Source organism: Hemiscyllium ocellatum, chromosome 5 (genome assembly GCF_020745735.1).
Source record: "Hemiscyllium ocellatum isolate sHemOce1 chromosome 5, sHemOce1.pat.X.cur, whole genome shotgun sequence".
NCBI classification, from domain to species: Eukaryota; Metazoa; Chordata; class Chondrichthyes; order Orectolobiformes; family Hemiscylliidae; genus Hemiscyllium; species Hemiscyllium ocellatum.
This window is the reverse complement of record NC_083405.1, coordinates 136,986,241-137,004,164: the sequence shown is the minus strand read 5'-3', so window position 1 is coordinate 137,004,164 and position 17,924 is coordinate 136,986,241. Positions and strand designations below refer to the sequence as shown.

Sequence of the window (17,924 nt, the reverse complement as noted above, 5' to 3'; positions counted from 1 at the left end):
GGGTGACAGAGAGAGGGGGGAGTAGGTGACAGGGGGAGTGGGTGACGGGGGAGTGGGTGACAGGGGAAGTGGGTGACAGAGAGGGGAGAGTGGGTGACAGAGGGGGGGAGTAAGAGATGTGTGGGAGAGTGGGTGAGGGGGAGTGGTGACAGAGAGAGGGGGAGAGTGGGTGACGGGGGGGAGTGGGTGACAGAGAGAGGGGGGAGTGGGTGACGGGGGGGGAGTAAGAGATGTGGGGGAGAGTGTGTGGGGGGGAGTGGGTGACGGGGGGGAGTGGGTGACAGAGCGAGGGGGAGTGGGTGACAGAGAGGGGGGGGAGTGGGTGACAGGAGGAGTGGGTGACAGAGCGAGGGGGAGTGGGTGACAGAGAGAGGGGGGAGTGGGTGACAGAGGGGGGGTTGGGTAACAGAGAGAGGGGGATTTGGTGTCAGGGAGAGAGGGGAGTGGGTGACAGAGAGGGGGGAGAGTTGGGTGACAGAGAGAGGGGGAGTGGGTGACAGAGAGGGGTGGGTGACAGAGAGAGGGGGGAGTGCGTGACAGGAGGAGGGGACGACAGAGAGGGAGGGTGGGTGACAGAGAGAGGGGATGGGTGACAGAGAGGGGGAGGAGTGGGTGACAGAGAGAGGGGGAGGAGTGGGTGACAGAGAGAGGGGGGAGTGGGTGACAGAGAGGGGTGGGTGACAGAGAGAGGGGGGAGTGCGTGACAGGAGGAGGGGACGACAGAGAGGGAGGGTGGGTGACAGAGAGGGGGGATGGGTGACAGAGAGGGGGAGGAGTGGGTGACAGAGAGAGGGTTGGAGTGAACAACAGAAAGAGAGAGAGAGAGAGAGGAATGGGTGACCAGGAGAATTGGACAAGTGCAATTGAAGGTTATGGGTGGGTGAAGGGGTGGAGACTGATGAAAGGACAGAGTGGGTGATGGCTCAGTGCAGGTGAGGGATAGAATGGGGGATGGGACGTGGGCTGTATAATGGGATGTGGCTGGATGGTAGGACCGGGTTGGGTGATGGGATAAATGGTGGGTGATGGGTCGGGGGGTGGGTGTTGGGATAAGTGGTGGGTGAAGGGTCAGGGGGGTGGGTGGTGGCAGAGGGGAGGGTGATGGGACAGGGAGGTTGGTAATGGGATAAGTGGTGGGTGACGGGTCAGGGAGGTGTGTGATGGGGTTTGAGTGATGAGGTCTGGGCGATGGGAGGTGGGTGATGGGGTCTGGGTGGTGTGGTCCGGATGATGGGCTCTGGGTGATGGGGTCTGGGGGGTGGGGACTGGGTGATGGGGTCTGGGTGATGGGAGGTGGGTGATGGGGTTTGGGTGGTGGGGTCTGTGTGATGGAATGTGGGTGGTGGGGTCCGGGTGATGGAGTCTGGGTGGTGGGGTCTGGGTGGTGGGAGGTGGGTGATGGGAGGTGGGTGCTGGGGTCTGGGTGCTGGGGTCTGGGTGATGGGAGGTGGGTGGTGGGGTCTGGGTGATGGGGTCTGGGTGATGGGGTCTGGGTGATGGGAGGTGTGTGATGGGGTCTGGGTGATGGGGTTTCTGTGGTGGGTTCTGGATGGTGGGGTCTGGGTGGTGGGGTCTGGGTGATGGAGTCTTGGCGATGGGGGTCTGGGCGATGGGGGATGGGTGGTGGGGTCTGGGCGATGGGGTCTGGGCGATGGGGTCTGGGCGATGGGGTCTGGGTGATGGGGTCTGGGTGATGGTGGGTGGGTGGTGGGGTCTGGGTGATGGGGTCAGGGTGGTGGGATCTGGGTGATGGGCGGTGGGTGGTGGGGTCTGGGTGGTGGGGTCTGAGTGGTGGGGTCTGGGTAATGGGGGTTGGGTAGTGGGGTCTGGGTGATGGGGGGGGTGGGTGGTGGGGTCTGGGTGATGGGGGTGGGTGTGGGGTCTGGGTGATGGGGGGGTGGGTGCTGGGGTCTGGGTGATGGGGGGTGGGTGATGGGGTCTGGGTGGTGGGGTCTGGGTGGTGGTTGGTGGGTGGTGGGGGTCTGGGTGGGGGGTCTGGGTGATGGGGGGTGGGTGGTGGGGTCTGGGTGGTGGTTGGTGGGTGGTGGGGGTCTGGGTGGGGGTCTGGGTGATGGGGGGTGGGTGGTGGGGTCTGGGTGGTGGTTGGTGGGTGGTGGGTTTCTGGGTGGTGGTTGGTGGGTGGTGGGTGTCTGGGTGGTGGGGGGTGGGTGATGGGGTCTGGGTGGTGGGGTCTGGGTGATGGGGTCTGGGTGATGGGGGTGGGTGGTGGGTGTCTGGGTGGGGTGTCTGGGTGATGGGGGGTGGGTGGTGGTTGGTGGGTGGTGGGTGTCTGGGTGGTGGTGTCTGGGTGGTGTTTGGTGGGTGATGGGGTCTGGGTGATGGGGTGGGTGATGGGGTCTGGGTGGTGGTGGGTGGGTGATGGGAGGTGGGTAGTGGGGTCTGGGTGGTGGGGTCTGGGTGATGGGAGGTGGGTGATGGGGTCTGGGTGGTGGGTGGTGGTGTCTGGGTGGTGGTTGGTGGGTGGTGGGTGTCTGGGTGATGGGGGATGGGTGATGGGGTCTGGGTGGTGGGGTCTGGGTGATGGAGTCTGGGTGATGGGGGGTGGGTGATGGGGGTCTGGGCGATGGGGGATGGGTGGTGGGGTCTGGGTGATGGGGTCTGGGTGATGGGGGTGGGTGGTGGGGTCTGGGTGATGGGGTCTGGGCGATGGGGTCTGGGTGATGGGGTCTGGGGGGTGGGGACTGGGTGATGGGAGGTGGGTGATGGGGTTTGGGTGGTGGGGTCTGTGTGATGGAATGTGGGTGGTGGGGTCCGGGTGATGGAGTCTGGGTGGTGGGGTCTGGGTGATGGGAGGTGGGTGCTGGGGTCTGGGTGCTGGGGTCTGGGTGATGGGAGGTGGGTGGTGGGGTCTGAGTGATGGGGTCTGGGTGATGGGGTCTGGGTGATGGGAAGTGGGTGATGTGAGGTGGGTGATGGGGTCTGGGTGCTGGGGGGTGGGTGATGGGGTTTCTGTGGTGGGTTCTGGGTGGTGGGGTCTGGGTGATGGAGTCTGGGTGATGGGGGGTGGGTGATGGGAGGTGGGTGGTGGGGTCTGAGTGATGGGGTCTGGGTGATGGGGTCTGGGTGATGGGAGGTGGGTGATGGGGTCTGGGTGATGGGGTCTGGGTGCTGGGGGGTGGGTGATGGGGTTTCTGTGGTGGGTTCTGGGTGGTGGGGTCTGGGTGATGGGGTCAGGGTGGTGGGGTCTGGGTGATGGGGTCTGGGTGGTGGGGTCTGGGTGATGGGTCTGGGTGATGGGGTCTGGGTGATGGGGTCTGGGTGATGGGGGGTGGGTGATGGGAGGAGGGTAGTGGGGTCTGGGTGATGGGGTCTGGGCGATAGGGGTCTGGGTGATGGGGGATGGGTGGTGGGGTCTGGGTGATGGGGTCTGGGCGATGGGGTCTGGGTGATGGGGTCAGGGTGGTGGGGTCAGGGTGGTGGGATCTGGGTGATGGGCGGTGGGTGGTGGTGGTTGGTGTGTGGTGGGGGTCTGGGTGGTGGGGTCTGAGTGGTGGGGTCTGGGTAATGGGGGTTGGGTAGTGGGGTCTGGGTGATGGGGGTTGGGTAGTGGGGTCTGGGTGATGGGGGGTGGGTGGTGGGGTCTGGGTGATGGGGTCAGGGTGGTGGGGTCTAGGTGGTGGGGTCTGGGTGATGGGGGGGTGGGTGTGGGGTCTGGGTGATGGGGTCTGGGTGATGGGGGGTGGTGGGTTCTGGGTGGTGGTTGGTGGGTGGTGGGTGTCTAGGTGATGGGTGGGTGGGTGGTGGGGTCTGGGTGGTGGGGTCTGGGTGGTGGGGTCTGGGGTCTGGGTGCTGGGGTCTGGGTGATGGGGTCTTGGTGATGGGGCCTAGGTGGTGGTTGGAGGGTGGTGGGGGACTGGGTGATGGGGTGTGGGTGGTGGGGTCTGGGTGATGGGGGGTGGGTGATGGGGTCTGGGTGATGGGGGGGTGGGTGATGGGGTCTGGGTGATGGGGGTGGGTGATGGGGTCTGGGTGATGGGGGGTGGGTGGTGGGGTCTGGGTGATGGGGGGGTGGGTGGTGGGGTCTGGGTGATGGAGGGTGGGTGGTGGGGGTCTGGGTGATGGGGGGGTGGGTGGTGGGTTCTGGGTGATGGGGGTGGGTGGTGGGGGTCTGGGTGATGGGGGTGGGTGATGGGGTCTGGGTGGTGGGGTCTGGGTGATGGGGGGGTGGGTGATGGGGTCTGGGTGATGGGGGGGTGGGTGGTGGGGTCTGGGTGATGGGGTCTGGGCGATGGGGGTCTGGGCGATGGGGGATGGTTAGTGGGGTCTGGGTGATGGGGGGGTGGGTGGTGGGGTCTGGGTGATGGGAGGTGGGTGTGGGGTCTGGGTGATGGGGGGGTGGGTGGTGGGGTCTGGGTGATGGGGGGTGGGTGATGGGGTCTGGGTGGTGGGGTCTGGGTGGTGGTTGGTGGGTGGTGGGGGTCTGGGTGGGGGGTCTGGGTGATGGGGGGTGGGTGGTGGGGTCTGGGTGGTGGTTGGTGGGTGGTGGGGGTCTGGGTGGGGGTCTGGGTGATGGGGGGTGGGTGGTGGGGTCTGGGTGGTGGTTGGTGGGTGGTGGGGGTCTGGGTGGGGGGTCTGGGTGATGGGGGTGGGTGGGTGGTGGGGTCTGGGTGGTGGTTAGTGGGTGGTGGGTTTCTGGGTGGTGGGGTCTGGGTGGTGGTTGGTGGGTGGTGGGTGTCTGGGTGGTGGGGGGTGGGTGATGGGGGGGTGGGTGGTGGGGTCTGGGTGATGGGGGTGGGTGGTGGGGGGTGGGTGATGGGAGGTGGGTAGTGGGGTCTGGGTGGTGGGGTCTGGGTGGTGGTTGGTGGGTGTTGGGGGGTGGGTGGTGGTGTCTGGGTGGTGGTTGGTGGGTGGTGGGTGTCTGGGTGATGGGGGATGGGTGATGGGGTCTGGGTGGTGGGGTCTGGGTGATGGAGTCTGGGTGATGGGGGGTGGGTGATGGGAGGTGGGTAGTGGGGTCTGGGTGATGGGGTCTGGGCGATAGGGGTCTGGGCGATGGGGGATGGGTGGTGGGGTCTGGGTGATGGGGTCTGGGCGATGGGGTCTGGGTGATGGGGTCTGGGGGGTGGGGACTGGGTGATGGGAGGTGGGTGATGGGGTTTGGGTGGTGGGGTCTGTGTGATGGAATGTGGGTGGTGGGGTCCGGGTGATGGAGTCTGGGTGGTGGGGTCTGGGTGGTTGGAGGTGGGTGATGGGAGGTGGGTGCTGGGGTCTGGGTGGTGGGGTCTGGGTGATGGGGTCTGGGTGATGGGAGGTGGGTGATGGGGTTTCTGTGGTGGGTTCTGGGTGGTGGGGTCTGGGTGATGGGGTCTGGGTGATGGGAGGTGGGTGATGGGGTTTCTGTGGTGGGTTCTGGGTGGTGGGGTCTGGGTGATTGGAGGTGGGTGATGGGGTCTGGGTGATGGGGTCTGGGTGCTGGGGGTCTGGGCGATGGGGGATGGGTGGTGGGGTCTGGGTGATGGGGTCTGGGTGATGGGGGGTGGGTGGTGGGGTCTGGGCGATGGGGTCTGAGTGGTGGGGTCTGGGTGATGGGGTCAGGGTTGTGGGGTCTGGGTGATGGGGTCTGGGTGGTGGGGTCTGGGTGATGGGTCTGGGTGATGGGGTCTGGGTGATGGGGTCAGAGTGGTGGGGTCAGGGTGGTGGGATCTGGGTGATGGGCGGTGGGTGGTGGTGGTTGGTGGGTGGTGGAGGTCTGGGTGGTGGGGTCTGAGTGGTGGGGTCTGGGTGATGGGGGTTGGGTAGTGGGGTCTGGGTGATGGGGGGTGGGTAGTGGGGTCTGGGTGATGGGGGGTGGGTGGTGGGGTCTGGGTGATGGGGTCAGGGTGGTGGGGTCTAGGTGGTGGGGTCTGGGTGATGGGGGGGTGGGTGTGGGGTCTGGGTGATGGGGTCTGGGTGATGGGGGGGTGGTGGGTTCTGGGTGGTGGTTGGTGGGTGGTGGGTGTCTGGGTGATGGGTGGGTGGGTGGTGGGGTCTGGGTGGTGGGGTCTGGGTGGTGGGGTCTGGGGTCTGGGTGCTGGGGTCTGGGTGATGGGGTCTTGGTGATGGGGCCTAGGTGGTGGTTGGAGGGTGGTGGGGGACTGGGTGATGGGGTGTGGGTGGTGGGGTCTGGGTGGTGGGATCTGGGTGGTGGGGTCTGGGTGATGGGGGGTGGGTGATGGGGGTCTGGGTGATGGGGTCTGGGTGGTGGGGGGGTGGGTGATGGGGTCTGGGTGATGGGGGTGGGTGATGGGGTCTGGGTGATGGGAGGTTGGTGGTGGGGTCTGGGTGATGGGGGGGTGGGTGGTGGGGTCTGCGTGATGGGGGTGGGTGGTGGGGGTCTGGGTGATGGGGGGGTGGGTGATGGGGTCTGGGTGATGGGGTCTGGGTGATGGGGTCTGGGTGGTGGGTGGTGGGGTCTGGGTGGTGGGGGTGGGTGATGGGGGGTGGGTGGTGGAGGGGGTGGGTGGTGGGGTCTGGGTGATGGGGGGTGAGTGATGGGGGGGTGGGTGGTGGGGGGGGTGAGTGATGGGGGGGTGGGTGATGGGGTCTGGGTGATGGGGGGTGAGTGATGGGGGGGTGGGTGATTGGGGGGGTGAGTGATGGGGGGGTGGGTGATGGGGTCTGGGTGATGGGGGGGTGGGTGGTGGGGGGGTGAGTGATTGGGGGGTGGGTGATGGGGGTCTGGGTGATGGGGGGGTGGGTGATGGGGGGTGAGTGATGGGGGGGTGGGTGATGGGGGTTGGGTGGTGGAGGGTGTGGGTGGTGGGGTCTGGGTGGTGGGGGGGTGGGTGATGGGGGGGTGGGTGATGGGGGTCTGGGTGGTGGGGGGGTGGGTGATGGGGGGTGGGTGATGGGTGTCTGGGTGGTGGGGGGTGGGTGATGGGGGGGTGGGTGATGGGGGTGGGTGATGGGGGGTAGGTGATGCGGGGTGGGTGATGGGGGGGTGGGTGATGGGGGGTGGGTGATGGGGGTCTGGGTGATGGGGGGTGGGTGATGGGGGGGTGGGTGATGGGGGGGTTGGTGATGGGGAGTGGGTGATGGGGGTCTGGGTGATGGGGGGGTGGGTGATGGGGGTCTGGGTGATGGCGGGTGGGTGATGGGGGGTGGGTGATGGGGGGGTGGGTGATGGGGGGTGGGTGATGGGGGTCTGGGTGATGAGGGGGTGGGTGATGGGGGTCTGGGTGATGGGGGGTGAGTGATGGGGGGGTGGGTGATTGGGTCTGGGTGATGGGGGGTGGGTGATGGGGGTCTGGGTGATGGGGGGGTGATGGGGGGTGGGTGATGGGGGGTGGGTGATGGGGGTCTGGGTGATGGGGGGGTGGGTGATGGGGGGTGGGTGATGGGGGGTGGGTGATGGGGGTCTGGGTGATGGGGGGTGAGTGATGGGGGGTGGGTGATGGGGGGGTGGGTGATGGGGGGGTGGGTGATGGGGGTCTGGGTGATGGGGGGTGAGTGATGGGGGGGTGGGTGATGGGGGGGTGGGTGATGGGGGGGTGGGTGATGGGGGTCTGGGTGATGGGGGGTGGGTGATGGGGGGTGGGTGATGGGGGGGTGGGTGATGGGGGTCTGGGTGATGGGGGGGTGAGTGATGGGGGGGTGGGTGATGGGGAGGTGGGTGATGGGGGGTGGGTGATGGGGGTCTGGGTGATGGGGGGTGGGTGATGGGGGTCTGTGTGATGGGGGTGGGTGATGGGGGATGGGTGATGGGGGGGTGGGTGATGGGGGTCTGGGTGATGGGGGGTGAGTGATGGGGGTTGGGTGATTGGGTCTGGGTGATGGGGGGTGGGTGATGGGGGTCTGGGTGATGGGGGGTGGGTGATGGGGGTGGGTGATGGGGGGGTGAGTGATGGGGGGGTGGGTGGTGGGGGCTGAGTGATGGGGGGGTGGGTGATGGCGGGGTGGGTGATGGGGGTCTGGGTGGTGGGTGGGTGGGTGATGGGGGGGTGGGTGGTGGAGGGGGTGGGTGATGGGGGTCTGGGTGATGGGGGTCTGGGTGGTGGGGGGGGTGGGTGATGGGGGGGTGGGTGATGGGGGTCTGGGTGATGGGGGTCTGGGTGGTGGGGGGGTGGGTGATGGGGGGGTGGGTGGTGGAGGGGGTGGGTGATGGGGGGGTGGGTGATGGGGGGGTGGGTGATGGGGGTCTGGGTGATGGGGGTCTGGGTGGTGGGGGGGTGGGTGATGGGGGGGTGGGTGGTGGAGGGGGTGGGTGATGGGGGGGTGGGTGATGGGGTCTGGGTGATGGGGTGTGTGTGATAGGGGGGTGGGTGATGGGGGGGTGGGTGATGGGGGTCTGGGTGATGGGGGTCTGGGTGGTGGGGGGGGTGGGTGATGGGGGGGTGGGTGGTGGAGGGGGTGGGTGATGGGGGGTGGGTTATGGGGGGGTGGGTGATGGGGGTCTGGGTGATGGGGGGGTGGGTGGTGGAGGGGGTGGGTGATGGGGGGGTGGGTGGTGGAGGGGGTGGGTGATGGGGGGGTGGGTGATGGGGTCTGGGTGATGGGGGTGTGTGTGATAGGGGGGTGGGTGATGGGGGTCTGGGTGGTGGGGGGGTGGGTGATGGGGGGTGGGTGGTGGAGGGGTTGGGTGATGGGGTCTGGGTGATGGGGGGTGGGTGATGGGGGGGTGGGTGATGGGGGGTGGGTGATGGGTGGGTGGGTGATGGGATCTGGGTGATGGGGGGTGGGTGATGGGGTGGGTGATGGGGGGGTGGGTGATGGGGGGGTGAGTGATGGGGGGTGGGTGATGGGGGGGTGGGTGATGGGGGTCTGGGTGATTGGGGGGTGGGTGATGGGGGTCTGGGTGATGGGGGGGTGAGTGGTGGGGGGTGGGTGATGGGGGGTGGGTGATGGGGGGCTGGGTGATGGGGGTGGGTGATGGGGGTCTGGGTGGTGGGGGGTGGGTGATGGGGGGGTGGGTGATGGGGGGTGGGTGGGTGGTGGAGGGGGTGGGTGATGGGGGGTGGGTGATGGGGTCTGGGTGATGGGGGTGTGTGTGATGGGGGGGTGGGTGATGGGGGTCTGGGTGGTGGGGGGGTGGATGATGGGGGGGTGGGTGGTGGGGTCTGGGTGGTGGGGGGGGTGGGTGATGGGGTTTGGGTGATGGGGGGGTGGGTGATGGTGTCTGGGTGGTGGAGGGGGTGGGTGATGGGGTTTGGGTGATGGGGGGGTGGGTGATGGGGGGGTGGGTAGTGGGGTCTGGGTGATGGGGGGTGGGTGATGGGGGGGTGGGTGATGGTGTCTGGGTGGTGGAGGGGGTGGGTGATGGGGTTTGGGTGATGGGGGGGTGGGTGATGGGGGGGTGGGTAGTGGGGTCTGGGTGATGGGGGGTGGGTGATGGGGGGGTGGGTGGTGGGGTCTGGGTGATGGGGGGTGGGTGATGGGGGGGTGGGTGATGGGGGGTGGGTGATGGGGGGGTGGGTGATGGGGGGGTGGGTGATGGGGGGTGGGTGATGGGGGGGTGGGTGATGGGGGGGTGGGTGATGGGGGGTGGGTGATGGGGGGGTGGGTGATGGGGGTGGGGTGATGGGGGGTGGGTGATGGGGGGGTGGGTGATGGGGGGTGGGTGATGGGGGGGTGGGTGATGGGGGGGTGGGTGATGGGGGTGGGTGATGGGGGGTGGGTGATGGGGGGTGGGTGATGGGGGGTGGGTGATGGGGTCTGGGTGATGGGGGGGTGGGTGATGGGGTCTGGGTGATGCGGGGTGGGTGATGGGGGGGTGGGTGATGGGGGGTGGGTGATGGGGGTCTGGGTGATGGGGGGTGGGTGATGGGGGGGTGGGTGATGGGGGGGTTGGTGATGGGGAGTGGGTGATGGGGGTCTGGGTGATGGGGGGGTGGGTGATGGGGGTCTGGGTGATGGCGGGTGGGTGATGGGGGGTGGGTGATGGGGGGGTGGGTGATGGGGGGTGGGTGATGGGGGTCTGGGTGATGAGGGGGTGGGTGATGGGGGTCTGGGTGATGGGGGGTGAGTGATGGGGGGGTGGGTGATTGGGTCTGGGTGATGGGGGGTGGGTGATGGGGGTCTGGGTGATGGGGGGGTGATGGGGGGTGGGTGATGGGGGGGTGGGTGATGGGGGTCTGGGTGATGGGGGGGTGGGTGATGGGGGGTGGGTGATGGGGGGTGGGTGATGGGGGTCTGGGTGATGGGGGGTGAGTGATGGGGGGTGGGTGATGGGGGGGTGGGTGATGGGGGGGTGGGTGATGGGGGTCTGGGTGATGGGGGGTGAGTGATGGGGGGGTGGGTGATGGGGGGGTGGGTGATGGGGGGGTGGGTGATGGGGGTCTGGGTGATGGGGGGTGGGTGATGGGGGGTGGGTGATGGGGGGGTGGGTGATGGGGGTCTGGGTGATAGGGGGGTGAGTGATGGGGGGGTGGGTGATGGGGAGGTGGGTGATGGGGGGTGGGTGATGGGGGTCTGGGTGATGGGGGGGTGGGTGATGGGGGTCTGTGTGATGGGGGTGGGTGATGGGGGATGGGTGATGGGGGGGTGGGTGATGGGGGTCTGGGTGATGGGGGGTGAGTGATGGGGGTTGGGTGATTGGGTCTGGGTGATGGGGGGTGGGTGATGGGGGTCTGGGTGATGGGGGGTGAGTGATGGGGGTGGGTGATGGGGGGGTGAGTGATGGGGGGGGTGGGTGGTGGGGGCTGAGTGATGGGGGGGTGGGTGATGGCGGGGGTGGGTGATGGGGGTCTGGGTGGTGGGTGGGTGGGTGATGGGGGGGGGGGTGGTGGAGGGGGTGGGTGATGGGGGTCTGGGTGATGGGGGTCTGGGTGGTGGGGGGGTGGGTGATGGGGGGGTGGGTGATGGGGGTCTGGGTGATGGGGGTCTGGGTGGTGGGGGGTGGGTGATGGGGGGTGTGGGTGGTGGAGGGGGTGGGTGATGGGGGGGTGGGTGATGGGGGGGTGGGTGATGGGGGTCTGGGTGATGGGGGTCTGGGTGGTGGGGGGGTGGGTGATGGGGGGGTGGTGTGTGTGGAGGGGGTGGGTGATGGGGGGGTGGGTGATGGGGTCTGGGTGATGGGGTGTGTGTGATAGGGGGGTGGGTGATGGGGGGGTGGGTGATGGGGGTCTGGGTGATGGGGGTCTGGGTGGTGGGGGGGGTGGGTGATGGGGGGGTGGGTGGTGGAGGGGGTGGGTGATGGGGGGTGGGTTATGGGGGGGTGGGTGATGGGGGTCTGGGTGATGGGGGGGTGGGTGGTGGAGGGGGTGGGTGATGGGGGGGTGGGTGGTGGAGGGGGTGGGTGATGGGGGGGTGGGTGATGGGGTCTGGGTGATGGGGGTGTGTGTGATAGGGGGGTGGGTGATGGGGGTCTGGGTGGTGGGGGGGTGGGTGATGGGGGGTGGGTGGTGGAGGGGTTGGGTGATGGGGTCTGGGTGATGGGGGGTGGGTGATGGGGGGGTGGGTGATGGGGGGTGGGTGATGGGTGGGTGGGTGATGGGATCTGGGTGATGGGGGGTGGGTGATGGGGTGGGTGATGGGGGGGTGGGTGATGGGGGGGTGAGTGATGGGGGTGTGGGTGATGGGGGGGTGGGTGATGGGGGTCTGGGTGATTGGGGGGTGGGTGATGGGGGTCTGGGTGATGGGGGGGTGAGTGGTGGGGGGTGGGTGATGGGGGGTGGGTGATGGGGGGCTGGGTGATGGGGGTGGGTGATGGGGGTCTGGGTGGTGGGGGGTGGTGGGATGGGGGGGTGGGTGATGGGGGGGTGGGTGATGTGGGGGGGGTGGAGGGGGTGGGTGATGGGGGGTGGGTGATGGGGGTCTGGGTGATGGGGGGTGTGTGTGATGGGGGGGGTGGGTGATGGGGGTCTGGGTGGGGGGGGGTGGATGATGGGGGGGTGGGTGGTGGGGTCTGGGTGGTGGGGGGGTGGGTGATGGGGTTTGGGTGATGGGGGGGTGGGTGATGGTGTCTGGGTGGTGGAGGGGGTGGGTGATGGGGTTTGGGTGATGGGGGGGTGGGTGATGGGGGGGTGGGTAGTGGGGTCTGGGTGATGGGGGGTGGGTGATGGGGGGGTGGGTGATGGTGTCTGGGTGGTGGAGGGGGGGTGGGTGATGGGGTTTGGGTGATGGGGGGGTGGGTGATGGGGGGGTGGGTAGTGGGGTCTGGGTGATGGGGGTGGGTGATGGGGGGGGGGGGGTGGGTGGTGGGGTCTGGGTGATGGGGGGTGGGTGATGGGGGGGGGTGGGTGATGGGGGGGGTGGGTGAGTGGGTGTGGGTGATGGGGGGGTGGGTGATGGGGGGGTGGGTGATGGGGGGTGGGTGATGGGGGGGTGGGTGATGGGGGGGTGATGGGGGGGGGGTGATGGGGGGGTGGGTGATGGGGGGTGGGTGATGGGGGGGTGGGTGATGGGGGGGTGGGTGATGGGGGTGGGTGATGGGGGGTGGGTGATGGGGGGTGGGTGATGGGGGGGTGGGTGATGGGGTCTGGGTGATGGGGGGGTGGGTGATGGGGTCTGGGTGATGGGGGGTGGGTGATGGGGGGTGGGTGATGGGGGGGTGGGTGATGGGGGGTGGGTGTGATGGGGGGTGGGTGATGGGGGGTGGGTGATGGGGGGGTGGGTGATGGGGGGGTGGGTGATGGGGGGGTGGGTGATGGGGGGTGGGTGATGGGGGGGGTGGGTGGTGGGGTCTGGCGGTCCCTGAAGGAAGTAATTGTGCAGCAATTGTGATTTACTCTCCCTCCCTCCCTGCTGACTTCTGGTCAGAGCTGTGGGTGGTGAAACTGAACAACAAAGACCTGGATCTGACTTTCTTGCTGAACCACGTTTACATGTTAGGCTCCGCCCAAATGGCGGTGTCATCAGAGCCTGGCCAATGGGCTGCCTTCTATGCTAATGAGGTGCTCTGGGAAGCAGACGGGGTCTCTTCTGAATGTTTCCTTTAGGAGACATATGTCCCCAATTAGCAGGTTTGTAGGTGTAGGGATCTGTATTATTTAAGACTGTGTCGTTTTGTCTTTGAGATACATATAAAGCAGTCAGGCTAGCATTAAAGAGTTATTAACGTCCATAAGGATGCCAAAGTTTCTCATTGCAAAAAAAGTATGTTACAACAAGTCTTAAACTTAATGCCCAGAAATGACTATGTGACTGGGTAACAGCTCGGTCTATATTGTTTTCCTTTTACCTTTTGAGGATTTCAGTCTACCTCCCAGACTAATTGGATGGAAGTCTCTCTCTGTCTCTCTCTGACAGCTGCCAGTGTCCTGAGTGAAATGAGTGTCGGACAGTCTTGATCCAGTTCCTAGTGGGCACAGCCCCATGGCACCTAACTGCTCATAATTCAGCTCTAATTGGCAGTAAGTTGGCAATCTCAGATGCAGATGCCATATGGATGGCGAAAGTGGCAAAATGAAGGTGTCACTTTCCTGAATTTGGGATGAAGCCTGGGTGGTGGGGTGTGTTATTATGGTGACAACGGAGACCAGACTCAAAAGAAAAACAGCAAGACTTGGTACCAAATAAGCTAGCCAATTACAAGATGGCAGTGGCGGAGGGAGGGTTTGGACTCTGTGCCCACCCACCTGGCCAGCTGCACTCTTCTGTGTTCCTTTATTCTTGTTTTGCTTCTCCGTTTCTCTTTTGCATCAAAGTTGCCCTTTTCTGCGGCTGCGATGGGGGAAGGCAGTCGCTAGGCCCTGCTGTGGTAATGGGCCATTCATTCCTGACGAAGGGCTCATGCCCGAAGCGTCGATTCTCCTGCTCCTCGGATGCTGCCTGACCAAGCTGTGCTTTTCCAGCACCGCTCTGATCTAGACTCTGGTTTCCAGCATCTGCAGTCCTCACGTTTGCCCTCCTGTGGCGCAATGACAGCGCAGTGGACCCGGATGCCCGTTCCTGGCAGTGGCCGTGGCTTTATGGAAGGCTTCACAGTTGGTCCATTCCTCCTGGTGACGGTTTCAGTGATGGTGGAGGGGGCGCACTGGCTTGTACCTCATGGCTAGGGCAGCAACATGGTGGCTTCAGTTCAGTAATGGTGACTCGGTGGGTCCCCCCCGGCAATGCTTGCTGAAGCAGTGGTGGCAATGTCGGCTTTGGTGGTGGCAGTGTGGTGGATCCAGTCTGGAAATCCTTACTTTGGTTGCCTCAGGGACGGTGGGGGTCCAGTAGTCATTTCATAAACTCAGATTGCCGTGGAGGAAACAAAAGATTAACTTTTTCTAACTTAGTCTCAATTATTTCTTTTTATAATTTCAGTAATTAAAATGGTGCAAAAAGTGGCTACTTATGCACAGCTCACATTTTCCCAAATACAAGTGGCTATTCTGTTCTTGATTCAAGGTGTTTGAGGGCAGCACGGTGGCTCAGTGGTTGGCACTGCTGCCTCATAGCACCAGGGTCCCAGGTTCAATTCCTGCCTCGGGCGACTGTGTGGCGTTTGCACATTCTCCCCGTGTCTGTGTGAGTTTCCTCCGGGTGCTCAGGTTTCCTCCCACAGTCCAAAGATGTGCAGGTTAGGTGAATTGGCCATGCTAAATTGCCTGTAGTGTTAGGTGCATTATGGGTCTGGGTGGGTTACTCTTCGGAGGGTCTGTGTTGGGCCGAAGGGAGTGGGGAAGGATGGCAGTATTGACAGAGGAAAATGCCGGGGACTGAGGGTGTCCAAGGTGGGATCAAGGACAGAATTTATTTGTAATGTGGAGGAGCTGCTGTTGGGCTGTGGTAGACAAAATTAAAGATCACCAGGTTTATTTGGAAGGACTAGCTTTCAGAGCGCTGCTCCTTCATCAGGTGGTTGTGGAGTATAAGATCATAAGATGCACAATTTATAGCTAAAGATTACAGTGTCATACAGTGATATATTGAACAAACCTGGATTGTTAAGTCTTTCATCTTTTAGAATGGATTACAGATTTTGGTTCATTAATATGTAAATCCCAGAACTTTCAAGTCACATTCTCGAGGTAACTTAAGGTTTTAAGAAAAAAAGGTTACATCAGACAATGTATTAAAGGTGTGAGGTGTCTGAATCCCCATCTTGAGTTAGACTGGTTCTATTTCCAAACTGGAATTTATGAAATTTACACCTTTAATGTATTGCACTTAAAAATCCAGATTTGTTCAATATAGAGTCATAGAGATGTACAGCATGGAAACAGACCCTTCGTTCCAACCCGTCCATGCCGACCAGATATCCCAACCCAATCTAGTCCCACCTGCCAGCACCGGGCCCATATCCCTCCAAACCCTTCCTATTCATATACCCATCCAAATGCCTCTTAAATGTTGCAATTGTACCAGCCTCCACCACTTCCTCTGGCAGCTCATTCCATACACGTACCACCCTCTGTGTGAAAAAGTTGCCCCGTAGATCTCATTTATATCTTTTCTATCTCACCCTAAACCTATGCCCTCTAGTTCTGGATCCCCGACTCCTGGGAAAAAACTTTGCCTATTTACCCTATCCATGCCCCTCATAATTTTGTAAACGTCTAAAAGATCACCCCTCATCCTCCGACGCTCCAGGGAAAACAGTCCGAGACTGTTCAATCTCTCCCTGCAGCTCAAATCCTCCAACCCTGGCAACATCCTTGTAAATCTTTTCTGAACCTTTTCAAGTTTCACATCTTTCCGATAGGAAGGAGACTAGAATTGCACACAATATTCCAACAGTGGCCTAACCAATATCCTGTAAAGCTGCAACATGACCTCCCAATTCCTGTCCTCAATACTCTGACCAATAAAGGAAAGCATACCAAACGCCTTCTTCACTATCCTATCTACCTGGGACTCCACTTTCAAGGAGCTATGAACCTGCACTCCAAGGTCTCTTTGTTCAGCAACACTCCCTAGGACCTTACCATTAAGTGTATAAGTCCAGCTAAGACTTGTTTTCCCAAAATTCATTTATCGCATTTATCTGAATTAAACTCCATCTGCCACTTCTCAGCCCATTGGCCCATCTGATCAAAATCCTGTTCTAATCTGAGGTAACCCTCTTTGCTGTCCACTACACCTCCAATTTTGGTGTCATCTGCAAACTTACTAACTGTACCTCTTATGCTCGCATCCAAATCATTTATGTAGATCCTTGTGGCACTTCATTGGTCACAGGCCTCCAGTCTGAAAAACACCCCTCTGTCTTCTACCTTTGAGCTAGTTCTATATCCAAATAGTTAGCTCTCCCTGTATTCCAAAATGCAGCACCTCGCATTTATCTAAATTAAACTCTATCTGCCATTTCTCAGCCCATTGGCCCATCTGGTCAAGATCCTGTTGTAATCTGAGGTCATTGTCCACTACACGTGGGCGGCACGGTGGCACAGTGGTTAGCACTGCTGCCTCACAGCGCCTGAGACCCGGGTTCAATTCCCGACTCAGGCGACCGACTGTGTGGAGTTTGCACGTTCTCCCCGTGGCTGCGTGGGTTTCCTCCGGGTGCTCCGGTTTCCTCCCACAGTCCAAAGATGTGCGGGTCAGGTGAATTGGCCATGCTAAATTGTCCGTAGCGTTAGGTAAAGGGTAATATATAGGGGTATGGGTGGGTTGCGCTTTGGCGGGTCGGTGTGGACTTGTTGGGCCGAAGGGCCTGTTTCCACACTGTAAGTAATCTAATCTACACCTCCAATTTTGGTATCATCTGCAAACTTACTAACTGTATTTCTTATGCTCGCATCCAAATCATTTATGTAAATGGCAAAATATAGAGGACCCAGCACCGCTCCTTGTGGCACTCCACTGGTCACAGGCCTCCAGTCTGAAAAACAACCCTCCATCACCACCCTCTGTCTTCTACCTTTGAGCCAATTCTGTATCCAAATGGCTAGTTTTCCCTGTATTCCATGAGATCTAACCTTGCTTACCAGTCTCCCATGGGGAATCTTGTTGAATGCCTTACTGAAGTCCATATAGATCACATATACCACTCTGCCCTCATCAATCCTCTTTTTTTACCTCCTCAAAAAACTCAATCAAGTTTGTGAGACATGATTTCCTACACAAAAAGCCACATTGACTAATCCCTAATCAGTCCTTGCCTTTCCAAATACATGTACATCCTGTCCCTCAGGATTCCCTCCAACAACTTGACCACCACCGAGGTCAGACTCACTGGTCTATAGTTCCCTGGCTTGTCCTTACCATCCTCCTTCAACAGTGGCACCACGTTAGCCAACCTCCAGTCTTCTAGCACCTCACCTGTGACTATCGATGATACAAATATCTCAGCTTTAGGCCCAGCAATCACTTCTCTGGATTCCCACAGAGTTCTAGCACACACCTGATCAGGTCCTGGGGATGTATCCACCTTTACCCGTTTCAAGACATCCAGCACTTCCTCCTCTGTAATATGGATATTCTGCAAGTATGAGACTGTAATTAGATTAGATTCCCTACAGTGTAGAAACAGGCCCTTGGGCCCAACCAGTTCACACCAACCCTCTGAAGAGTAACCCACCCAGACCCATTTCCCTCTGACTCATGCACCTAACACTACAGGCAATTTAATATGGCCAGTTCACCTGACCTGTACATCTTTGGATTGTGGGAGGAAACCAGAGCACCCGCAGGAAACCCACGCAGAGAATGTGCAAACTCCACACAGACAGTGGCCCGAGGCTGGGATCGAACCTGGGACCCTCGTACTGGGAGGCAGCAATGCTAATGACTGCGTCACTGTGCTGCTTTTGCTATCAATAATCTTATACTCCACCACCACCTGACAAAGGAGCAGTGCTCTGAAAGTCAGAGCTTCTAAATAAACCTGTTGGTCTCTCACCTGATGTTGTGTAACAGACTCTACTTGGAAACAGTCCAGGGGACCATTATACTATTCAGTGTATTCTACAGGCCATCTGGTGGGAAAGATATCAAGGAAATATGCAGGGAAATAAGAAGAGGGTGCAAGACCTATTGCATAGTTATTATCTGAACTAAAACGGGGATATGCAGAGACGGGAGAACAAATTCTGAAGAGGCAAAGGAGTGAGAGTAGC

At 61.9% G+C, this 17,924-nt stretch overlaps 1 pseudogene; it reads right to left on the bottom strand.

Annotated features, from left to right (window-relative positions):
- Positions 1 to 8,001: 8,001 nt before the first annotated feature.
- Positions 8,002 to 12,240, bottom strand: LOC132816174 (uncharacterized; annotated as a pseudogene).
- Positions 12,241 to 17,924: the final 5,684 nt, after the last annotated feature.